Raw genomic sequence first — 12541 nt, 5'->3', positions numbered from 1 at the left:
AGCAAGTTATATTATCTAAATGGAGAGAAACTGCAAAGTGCTACAGTACAAAGGGATCTGGGGGTCCTGGTGCATGAAACACAAAAAGTTAGTATGCAGGTGCAGCGGGTGATCAGGAAGGCCAATGGAATCTTGGCTTTTATTGCAAGGGGGATGGAGTATAAAAACAGGGAAGTCTTGCTGCAGTTATACAGGGTATTGGTGAGGCCACACCTGGAATATTGCGTACAGTTTTTGTTGTGTCCGTCAGTAGTAAGACACAAGACTGCAGGAGAACGGTACAACAGGTGTTTACTCAACATGGCTCACTCTGGAACTGAACTGTACAGATTACTACTCAGTGCTATATACAGGTGTGGTCACTGCCGGTACTACAGTATACATGAGCTGTAAAAAGTAGTTTCCCCCCTTAAAGGTATATACATTACAATTCCTCATCTTGTAGATTAACAGTACCATAACACTCTTAACATACAACGTTAGCTGAAAATAGTCCATTTATATATTCAGTCTTTGGGGAGGCTTCCTGATCCTTTCTGGATAGCGCCTTTCCCAAGTGTCTCGCTCTTGGTGCGGAGGCGATTCTGGCACCCTGTCGTCGGTTGGGTCATCAGCTTCCGATGCTACTGTTTCTGGGGTAGATGCGACCTGTACGTCGGGTTCCTCACCAGGTACGTATGGGCGAGGCATGGGGTTGATTTGTTCCTGTGACTCTAGGATCTGGTCAGCATGGCGTCTCACGATGTTCTCCCCAACGTCCACTGTGTACATTAGTGGGCCCTGCCGTGTGCATATCGTTCCTGGCTGCCATTTTTCTGTTCGGTAGTCGCGGGCCAAGACTGGTTGCCCTACATTGAAGCTCCTTGTTGGCTTCTCATGGATGTGCTGGAATTGCTTACTCTCAACATCTCTTCGTACATTTGGTCTGAGCAAATCCAGGCGAGATCTTAACCTTCGGTTAAAGAACATCATGGCCGGGGCCTGGTTGGTGACTGCATGTGTCGCATTCCGGTAGGCGAACAGGAAATTGTCCACCTTATGCTGCAGCGGAATGTTGTCATTGTACATAGCCTTTATTGCCTTCACAGAATCACAGAAACCCCACAGTGCAGCTAGAGGCCATTTCGGCCCATCGAGCCTGCACCGACACATATCCCACCTGATCCCCGTAACCCCTACACCAACACATATCCCACCCTATCCCCACGTATTTAATCCCCCTAACACTAAGGGTCAATTTATCATAGCCAATCAACCTAACCCGCACATCTTTGGACTGTGGGAGGAAACCGGAGCACCCGGAGGAAACCCACGCAAACACGGGGTGACTGTCTGTGTGGAGTTTGCACAGTCACCTGAGGCCGGATTCGAACCCGGGTCCCTGGCGCTGTGAGGCAACAGTGCTAACCACTATGCCACCGTGCTGCCCTTCTTAAAGGTTTGTACGAACCTCTCAGCCAATCCATTTGTGGCTGGATGATACGGGGCGAATGTGTAATGCCTTACCCCATTCTTCTGCATAAACCTCCGGAACTCTTCGGACACAAACTGTGGTCTGTTATCAGAGCAAATCTGTTCTGGCAAGCCGTTCCTGGCAAAAATGGTCCGTAGGACTGCAATAGTTTTCTCCGTGGTGGTGGAAGACATTTTGATGACCTCAGGCCATTTCGAGTGCGCATCCACGGCTATTAAAAACATTGAGTCCATGAATGGACCAGCAAAATCAATATGCACCCGTTGCCATGGAGATGAGGGCCACTCCCATGGGTGTAGAGGGGCATGTGGTGGTGCATTTTGGACTTTCTGGCATCCTGAGCAGCTCTTGGTCAGGTGCTCGATTTGTTTATCGATTCCCGGCCACCACACATAAGCCCTGGCAAGGCTTTTCATTTTTACCCCTCCCAGATGACCCTCAGGAAGCTCATTGAGCACTCTATCCCTTAACTTGGGTGGAATTACCACTCGGGATCCACACATCAAAGTCCCCCGGCACACTGACCGCTGTTCTCTTGTCGAGAATGCTGGCAACAGTGAGTCGCCATGTGCTGGCCATCCCTTCACCGTCAAATCATATACCCGAGACAGTGTCAGGTCATTTCGGGTCTCCTTTTCTATACGAGCATTAGTTACCGGTAGGTATTCAACTATAGTCGAATGAAATATTTCGACAGGATCCACTGCTAGTGCTTCCTCCGCAGTAGGCAGTGGCAGGCGTGATAGCCCATCAGCATTTCCATGCTGTTTCGTGCCCTTATATTCAATCTCATAGTGGTGCGCCCCGAGAAAGAGTGACCATCTTTGTAGTCGTTGCGCAGTCATCACCGGAATGCCCTCCTTCGGATTAAAAATGGAGACAAGAGGCTGGTGGTCAGTCAGCAAGGTGAATTTCTGCCCGTGCAGATAGTGATTGAACTTTTTCACTCCCCACACTAGGCTGAGGGCCACTCTGTCAATCTGGGCGTAGTTACGCTCGGCTGAGGTTAGTGATCGTGACGCAAAGGCGATTGGCCTCTCTGAGCTGTCCGAGAATTTGTGCGACAGCACCGCTCCAATGCCATAAGGTGACGCATCACACGCCAACCGAATTGGTCGTGCTGGGTTGAATGTGATTCAATGTGATTAGTGTTTTGCTCTTCTGGAAAGCTCGTTTACATTCGTCACTCCACTTCCATGGCACTCCAGTTTGCAGTAGGGTGTTCAGTGGGTGTAGTATTGTAGACAAATTTGTCAAGAACTTATGGTAGTAGTTTACCAGCCCAAGGAACGACCTCAGTTATGACACGTTTTCCGGTGCTGGAGCCTTGACTACTACCTCAATCTTTTCTGGGGACTTATATAACCCCTCTTTATCGATAACGTGGCCACAATACGAGATCTGTTTTTTTTTAAACTCGCATTTGGGGCGGTTAGCTCGGAGCCCATATTCCTTCAATCTAGTGAGCACCTGCTCCAGGTTGGCGAGGTGATCACTGTCATTTTCGCCCGTGACCAGGATGTCGTCCAAATAACACTGGGTCCCTGGGATCCCTTGCAGGACTTGTTCCATTGCCCTTTGCCAAATAGCCGGAGCTGATGCTACCCCGAATACCAGCCGGTTGTATTGGTAGAGACCTTTATGGGTGTTGATTGTGAGGTATTTTTTTGATGCTTCTTCTACCTCCATTTGCAGATACGCCTGGGCCAGATCAATCTTAGTGAAGCGTTTCCCTCCAGATAGCGAGGCGAAAATATCTTCAATCCGCGGAAGTGGATATTGTACGGTGTGAAGGACTGGGTTCACTGTTACCTTAAAGTCCCCACAGATGCGAACCTTCCTTGGTTCCCCAGGCGTGCTGCTCAATGACTTTTTCATCACAGGGACGATGGGTGTAGCCCACTCGCTCCAGTCTACCTTGGACAGTACTCCTGAACGTTCCAAACTCTCCAGCTCTGCTTCGACGGCTGGGCGGATCGCATAAGGTACCGGTCTGGCCTGAAAAAATTTTGGCCTTGCGTTTTCTTCGATTTTAATTGTTGCTGTCATGCCTTTTAGTGTTCCGAGTCCTTGCTGGAACACTTCTTGCGCGTCGGTTAGGATCTTTGACAGTTGCCCAGGTGTGACGTCGTCATCCTTTTTGGCAGCCACAGTCAGTGCTTGTATGGAATGCCAACCCAGCTGTATTTTCCGGATCCATTCACGTCCCAGTAATTGTGGTCCTCCATCTTGCAATACATACAGGTCTAGTTTTGGTATTTCCTTACCGTTATATATAACGGTCACCCTTATTTTTCCTTTGGGGTAGACTTTTTGCCCCGTGTACGTCTTCAAAATAATTTTTGTGTCTCTCAAGGGTATGTGTGAGAATAGCCGCTCGTAGTCCTGTCGGTTTATGACTGTTAGGGCTGATCCTGTGTCCAATTCCATTTTTACCTGGACTCCTGCTATCTTGAGAGTGACCCAAATGGTTTGGTGATCCTCCGTTTTGATCACATTATGTAGTTTCAGACAACTCAGCTCCCTGCTTTCGGAGTCGGTATCACTCTTTTGTTCGTCTGCACTATTCTCCGTCACCTTATGTACCTTCTTGTACTTTTCTTTTGGAGATTTCTTATTGCTGGTTTTCTTTCCCGACCTGCAGACTCGTGCTATGTGTCCTACTTTTCCACACTGTCTGCACACTTTGTCTTTGAACCAGCAATCATTGTGGTCGTGTGTTGTTCTGCCGCAGCGATAGCACTTCTCTGTTCTGTATGACATTTCGTTTGTGCCATATTCTTGCGGTCTCTGTTGTATCTCTGCAGCGCCCCGTGCTGCTGCTTCATATGATACCGCAATGCTGAAAGCCTTGTCCAGCGTAAGGTCCTTTTCAGATAAAAGCCGTTTCTGGGTTCCATCACTTTGAAGCCCACACACAAACTTGTCCCTTAAGGTATCTGCCAGTCCCGTTCCAAACTGGCAGTGTTTCGATAGTTTGTGCAGTTCTGTTAAATATTCAGCATTGCTTTCACCCTTATGCTGGTTCCGTTTGTGAAACTTGAATCTTTCTGCTATCAGCAGCGGTGTGGGGTTTAAATGTTCCTGTAGTATCGTCACTATGTCTCCAAAACTCTCTTCCACTGGCTTCGCTGGGGTTACTAGATTTCGTAATAAGCCATCCGTCTTTGCACCCATTAAATTTAACAATACCGGCGCTTTCTTGTCATCTGACACCTCATTTGCCTTGCAGTATACCTCTATTCGTTCGACATATGTAGTCCAATCTTCGACTTCATTGTCAAATGCGGTGATACTGCCACTCTTCGGCATTTTGGGTGTGGTTTAAAAATGGCTTAAAATGGCGTCTCCCGCGCTTTCCTTCCTCCCCCGCTGCTGCCAACGCCGCTCTCGGTGGTCCTCGTGGCAATGGCGGCGCCCTGTAGGTTTCGCGCAATTCTCCTGCGCTGCTGCCAACGCCGCTCTCGGCGGTCCTTGTGGCAATGGCGGCGCCTCGCGGGTTTCTGCACGTCTCTCCCTCTCCTCGACGCTGCTCGGCCCCTGAACACCGGCTGCGCCCTGTGTGCTCTGCCCTCTCTCTCTCTCCCCCGTCGACGCTGCTCGGCCCTTTTCTGTGCCGCTCGGTCGGGCTCTAGCCCGCCGCTGTCCGGGAAGGGTCTGCGCACTACCTGTTGCCAGCCCGTTTCGCTGGACCACCGCGACTGGAAAGCCAAGCCTGGCTCTCAACAGCCTCCCTCGCAATTCTCGAGTCTCTGCTGGATGACTGGGCGGTTGCCTGTGGTCGACGCCCGTGTCTCTGGCCTTGACCTCCAATCTACTGGCCTGCAGGAACGAATCTCTGGGAGGTGTGCAGAGTTGCAGGTAGGATTGAATTTGTCTCGTCGCCAATGTTGTGTCCGTCAGTAGTAAGACACAAGACTGCAGGAGAACGGTACAACAGGTGTTTACTCAACATGGCTCACTCTGGAACTGAACTGTACAGATTACTACTCCGTGCTATATACAGGTGTGGTCACTGCCGGTACTACAGTATACATGAGCTGTAAAAAGTAGTTTCCCCCCCCCCCCCCCCCCTTAAAAGGTATATACATTACAGTTTTGGTTTCCATATTTAAGAAAAGATATACTTGCTCTCGAGGCGGTTCAGAGAAGGTTCACTCGGTTGATTCCAGAGATGAGGGGGTTGACGTATGAGGAAAGGTTGAGTAGGTTGGGACTCTACTCATGGAGTTCAGAAGAATGAGAGGCGATCGTATCGAAACATATAAGATTGTGAGGGGGCTTGATCGGGTGGATGCGGTGAGGATGTTTCCACTGATGGGTGAGACTAGAACCAGGGGGCATAATCTTAGAATAAGGGGCTGCCGTTTCAAAACTGAGATGAGGAGAAACTTCTTCACTCAGAGGGTAGTAAATCTATGGAATTTGCTACCCCAGAGAGCTGTGGAAGCTGCAACATTAAATAAATTTAAAATGGAGATAGACAGTTTCCTAGCAGATAAGGGAATTAGGGGTTACTGGGAGAGGGCAGGGAAGTGGACGTGAGTCTAGATTCAGATCAGCCATGATCCTATTGAATGGCGGAGCAGGCCCGAGGGGCCATATGGCCTACTCCTGCTCCTATTTCTTATGTTCTTATGTATTCACCATCTAATCCATGCCGCCCAGCATGAGGGGCTCTACAGTTAAACTACGTTGCCGTTACTGCAATATAAGCAAGATTTTTCAAATTGAAATTTAAAAGATATCACTGACGTTTTTAGTTCGGACAGGTCATTCCATATTGGTACTTGAAGTTCTTCTGGGGGTCCGAGGGCTCAAAACTCTAAGTCCCCAGGGACAGATTGTTATATACAGGAGAGAGTGCTAAGTGAGATTAGGGCAAAAGCTACAAAGTGCCGAGTGTGTGCAAATGTAAGAGGCCCCACTAATTTGGAAATAAGCCGGCCTGTTTTTTTTTTTAAGTGACACCATAAACTCAGCAACTTATTCTGACATCGATAGTTGATTCCATTATTTTGCCAATCATTAGGAATGAACTTGAGGAAAGTAACTTTGTAAACCTGTCCCCACAGCAGCCAGTAGTGCCAATTTGTGCACAGCAAGGACCCGCGGCGTCAGAAGCTGGTGGGTTGTCATCAGGACAGTGACTTTTACAATGGGACATTACACTACCAACCAGTTTCAATAAAATGTAGTGGTTCTAGCTAACATTCAACAAGTTTCATGGTATAGTCAGTGACGGACACTTTCTAGATACAGAAGATAACCTCATACCCAACAGGTAAAAGCAGTCAGGAAACTTGATTATCTTTTCCATTCTTTCATTAATGCATATCTAAGATGCAAAAGGTTTAGCCAAAATTTCAGCTATCAGGATTTAATTGTTGTCGTAGCGCTTTGCACAATGCCAGAAGAAATTTTGTATTGGTTCAGACCACCTCATCACAATGTAGGGTCAAGCCCAACGCCAGAGACTTGAGCCCACTTTCTAGATTAACATTTCATACAATACTGAGGGAGCGCTGCACTCTCCGAGGTGGCATTTTTTGGATAAGATGTTAAACTGATGGTCCATTTGCCTGCTCAGGTGGAGAAGAGTGAAGTTTTCCCAGTGTCCTGAGCGATAAATACCGGCCAATCAACTAAAACAGATTATCTGGTCAGTCTCATTGTTTGTGAGACCTGCTGCTGTGTTTGCCTATATACCAATACGGACGACACTTCAACAGTAATTATTAGCTTGGGATGTGATGAGAACATGAAACGGGCCACATAACTGCAAGGTCTTTCATCTAGATATGGAAATGGCAGTGTAGATTAATGAAAACTTCGCTTTGGTATTTACAGAGGAGAGTGAAAGATGATATCAAAGGCTTGTAGATGGAAAAGGAAGAAGAAAGACTTGCATTTATTTTTTCAATTTGTTCCTGGGATCTGGACATCGCTGGCAAGGCAGCATTTATTTCCCATCCCTAATTGCCCTCGAGAAGGTGGTGGTGAGCCGCCGCCTTGAACTGCTGCAGTCCGTGTGGTGAAGGTACTTCCACAGTGCTGTTAGGGAGGGAGTTCCAGGATTTTGACCCAGCGACTATGAAGGAACGACGATATATTTCCAAGTCGGGATGGTGTGTTACTTGGAGGGGAACTTGCAGGTGATGGTGTTCCCATGTGCCTGCTGCCCTTGCCCATCTAGATGGTAGAGGTCACGGGTTTGGGATGTGCTGTCGAAGAAGCCTTGGCGAGTTGCTGCAGTGCATCTTGTAGATGGTACACACTGCAGCCACGGTACGTCAGTGGTGGAGGGAGTGAATGTTTAAGGTGGTGGATGGGGTGCCGATCAAGCGGGCTGCTTTGTACTGGATGGTGTCGCGCTTCCTCAGTGTTTTTGGAGCCGCACTCACCCAGGCAAGTGGCGAGTATTCCGTCACACTCCTTACTTGTGCCTTGTAGATGGTGGAAAGGCTTTGGGGGGGTCATGAGGTGAGACACTTGCTGCAGAGTACCCAGCCTCTGACCTGCTCTTGTATCCACAGTATTTATGTGGCTGGTCCAGTTAAGTTTCTGGTCAATGGTGATCACCACCCCCCCCCCCCCCCCCCCCACCCCAGGATGTTGCTGTTGGGGGATTTAGCGATGGTAATGCTGTTGAATGTCAAGGGGCGGTATTTAGATGCTCGCTTGTTGAAGATAATCATTGTCTGGCACTTGTGTGGCGCGAATGTTACTTGCCACTTATCAGCCCAAGCCTGAATGTCGTCCAGGTCTTGCTGCATACGGGCACAAGGGACGTCCCAAAACGCTTTACAGCCAATGAAATACTTTTATAAGTGTAGTCACTGTTGTAGGAAATGCGGCAGTCAATTTCCACACAGCAAGCTCCCACAAACAGCATTGTGATGGTGACCAGCTAATCTGTTTTTGTGATGTTGATTGAGAGATAAATATTGGCCCCAGGACACCGGGGAGGACTCCCTCACTCGTCTTTGAAATAGTGCCATGGGATCTTTTACGTCCGCCTTAGAGAGCAGACGGGGCCTTGGTTTAATGCCTCATCTGAAAGACTGCACCTCCGACAGTGCAGCACTCCCTCAGTACTGCCCTGGAGTGTCGGTCTAGATTTTTGTGCTCAAGTCTCTGGAGTTGGATTTAAACCCACAACCTTCTGACTCAGAGGCGTGAGTGCTACCAACTGAGCCATGGCTGACAGACTGAGGAAACAGAAAGGCAACTAATAGCATGTGCATTAATAAGGAAATGGTTCTTAAGACGTTGAGAGTGCTAAAATTGCTAAATATTAAGGACTAAATGATGTGCATCCCAGGTTAGTGAGAAAGTAGTGGACCTCAAAGTTCATTGGAGACAGCAGATGTGCTAAAGGACTGGAGCTTGGTAAATATTGCCCCTCTGTTGCGTGGCCTATCCCTTTCTCGTTTTTGAACAATCAACTGGTTAGACTTGTGTCAGTACTAGGAAAATCTACTAGAGACCATAATTAGGGATAAAATAAGTGTGCATAGACTGATTAGAGTTAGTGAATATGGATCATGTTTAACTACCATTATAGAATTTTTTGAGAGAATAATGTAACATATGGATTAGGAGATATGTTAGATGTAGTTTATGGAGACTTTGGCGAACATTTGATAAAATGCTGCATAGGGAATTGGTTGAGAAAATTAAGGCCCAAGGCCAAAGGAGAAAGTGGCTGTACGGATGTGTGTGTGTGTGTGTGTGTGTGTGTGTGTGTGTGTGTGTGTGTGTGTGTGTGTGTGTGTGTGTGTGTGTGTGTGTGTGTGTGTGTGTGTGTGTGTGTGTGTGTGTGTTTTTGTCTCTGTGATGTCTGTGTGTGTGTGTCTTTTTGTCTCTGATGTCTGTGTGTGTGTGTGTGTGTCTTTTTGTCTCTGTGATGTGTGTGTGTGTGTGTCTTTTTGTGTCTGTGATGTGTGTGTGTGTGTGTCTTTTTGTCTCTGTGATGTCTGTGTGTGTGTGTGTGTCTTTTTGTCTCTGTGATGTCTGTGTGTGTGTGTGTCTTTTTGTCTCTGTGATGTCTGTGTGTGTGTGTGTGTCTTTTTGTCTCTGTGATGTGTGTGTGTGTGTGTGTGTCTTTTTGTCTCTGTGATGTCTGTGTGTGTGTGTGTGTCTTTTTGTCTCTGTGATGTCTGTGTGTGTGTGTGTGTGTGTGTGTCTTTTTGTGTCTGTGATGTGTGTGTGTGTGTGTGTGTGTGTGTGTGTGTGTGTGTGTGTGTGTAACATTATTATATGATCTTTATTGTAAAAATAAAAGGTTGAACATCAAAGTTTGCAGATACCAAAGTGGGAGGAGTAGCGAAATGCCAAGAAGAATGAAGCATATTACAAAAGAACGTAAACAGGCCTGGAGAATGGGCAGATACGTGGCAGACACTGTTTAATATGGAAAAATGTGAGGCATTGCATTTTGGGAACAAGGATAAAGTATAGAATTATAACTTAAATGCTAAATTTCTCACAGCAAAAAAAGGACACGGACAATTACATAAATCCAAAAAATGAGTAGTAAGATTTTTTTTAAAAACCATTAAAAAGGCAAATGAGATTTGGGAATTTATATCGAGATGGATTGAGCACAAAAGCAAAGATGTCATGATGGCTACGTCTAAAATGATAGTTGGGCTACGTCTTCAGTACTGTACATGATTTTGGGCTCCTCGCAACAGGAGAGCTAGAACAGCCCCAGAGAGAGTGCAGTGAGTACAGGAAACTTTCTGGTATCCGGCACTGACGGGACCGAGCTGGTGCCGTACCATCAAAACTGCCATAGAAACCAGCGCTAATGTTAAAACATACGGAGCTTTTGAGCTCCGTGTGAATCAACAAACCCTGTTGCTTAGCAACAGCTTCAAAACAGTCGGCTGCAGCTTAAAAGCGTCTCTGTAGCTAAGCAACAGCTTCAGCTAGACCTTGCAGAGCCTGACTGGAAAAAAAAAAAGCAACGAGAAGTAAAAAACACTTACAGGAAACGGCTCCTGAATTTTGCCGGTAGATGGAGCTTTCCGGACTTTTAACCTCCGGTTAAACGAAAGTTTCCTGTGTTTACCAGGATGATATCGGGCGTTAGAAATAAAGGTTAGAGTAACTAGGGCTGTGTTCTCTCAGACTGTGATGATTGAGGGAGGATTTAACAGAGGAGTTCAAAATGATAAGAATAAACAGGATAAATATAGATTATTTATGTTGGTGATAAATTGAAGAGAAGAGCCCACCATGGCAATGTAAGTGCACACTACATTAAAAAGGAACATTGAAAGAAACTTTTTCAGACTAATCAGAATATGGAATACTTTGCCACAAATGATGATTTAATGCTAGATTCATTACGGCATTCAAAAGGGTACTGGTTATTTTTTAAGAATAATATTAAAACGCAGGAAAATTGGACTATGTAAAATCAGCAGTGGTGGAGCTTAAATTCAGCACAGGCAGGAAGGGACTCCTCCTATGCTTAAAAGAAAATCTGTTTCTTTGCCTTGTAGATTTTAATTCTAGGATAAATTAAAGTGAAATACTGTACCATCACTCCTATATGAATATTATTTGGTTCTCTCTATAACAACAACTTGCACCCGTGTAGTGCCTTTAACATCGAAAAACCCAAGGTGCTTCAAAGAGGCATAAGGAAATGGATGCTGAGCCAAAGAAGGAAATACTGGGAGGACCGACCAAAAGCTTGGTCAAAGAGGTGGGCTTAAAGAAGGTCTTAAAGGTGGAGCAGCAGGCGGAGAGACGGGGAGGTCAAGGGAGGGAATTCCAGAGTGCAGTCAAGGAGGCTGAAGGCATGGCTACCAATGGTGAATTGCGGGGAGTGGAGTTTGTACAAGAGGCCGGAGTCAGAGAAATGCAGATATCAGGGAGGGGTTAGAGGGTTAGAGGGATGGAGGAGGTTCTAGATGTAGGGATGGGAGAGGCCGTGGAGGAATTTTAAGCATAAGGATGAAAATTTAAAATTTGAGGCATTGGAGGACATTGAGGGCAGGAGTGAGGGGTGCCCAGGACCTGGTGTGAGAGGACACGGACAGCAGAGTTTTGGATGAGCTGGAGGATGGGAATCTGGCCAAGAGAGCATTGGATTCGTCAAGGTTTGGAGATGACAAGCATGAATTAGGGCATTGGTGGGCAATATTATAGAAGTTCAATGCAAGAAAAGCTATGGATTTGAAGGCTACCTTTTCATCCACAAGTATAAAGGTTGGCAGACAGGAAGCAAAGAGTTGGAATAAACGGGTCTTTTTCCACGTGGCAGGCAGTGACTAGTGGGGTACCGCAGGGATCGGTCCTTGGACCCCAGCTATTCACAATATATATTAATGATCTAGACGAGGGAACTAGATGTAATATCTCCAAGTTTGCAGACGACACAAAGCTGGGTGGGAGTGTGTGCTGTGAGGAGGATGCCGAGAAACTCCAGTATGATTTGGACAGGTTGGGTGATTGGGCAGATGCATGGCAGATGCAGTATAATGTGGATAAATGCGAGGTTATCCACTTTGGTGTCAAAAACAGGAAGGCAGATTATTATCTGAATGGCAATAGATTGGGAGAAGGGGAAGTGCAACGAGACCTGGGTGTCCTTGTGCACCAGTCGCTGAAGGTAAGCATGCAGGTGCAGCAGGCGGTTAAGAAGGCAAATGGTATGTTGGCCTTCATAGCGAGAGGGTTCGAGTACAGGAACAAGGATGTCTTACTGCAGTTGTACAGGGCCTTGGTGAGACCACACCTTGAGTATTGTGTGCAGTTTTGGTCACCTTATCTGAGGAAGGACGTTCTTGCCATGGAGGGAGTGCAGCGAAGATTCACCTGACTGATACCTGGGATGGCAGGAATGACGTATGAGGAGAGATTGGGTCGATTAGGCTTACACTCGCTGGAGTTTAGAAGAATGAGAGGGGATCTCATTGAAACTTATAAAATTCTAACAGGATCAGACAGACTAGATGCAGGAAGGATGTTCCTGATGGTGGGGGAATCCAGAACCAGGGGTCACAGTCTGAAGATAAGGGGTAAGCCATTTAGGACAGAAATGAGGAG

General features: G+C 46.8%; 1 protein-coding gene across 3 annotated transcripts in view; it reads left to right on the top strand.

Moving 5' to 3' along the window:
* Positions 1-12541, top strand: part of tarbp1 (TAR (HIV-1) RNA binding protein 1) — a 260477-nt gene that overhangs the window by 3970 nt on the left and 243966 nt on the right. The window lies entirely within an intron of this gene.

The sequence above is a fragment of the Somniosus microcephalus genome, chromosome 3, assembly GCF_052327205.1.
Source record: "Somniosus microcephalus isolate GS21.2 chromosome 3, FLI_Smic_1.0, whole genome shotgun sequence".
Classification (NCBI taxonomy): Eukaryota; Metazoa; Chordata; class Chondrichthyes; order Squaliformes; family Somniosidae; genus Somniosus; species Somniosus microcephalus.
Note: the sequence above shows the minus strand (reverse complement) of the source record. Positions and strands in the feature narration are given on the sequence as shown.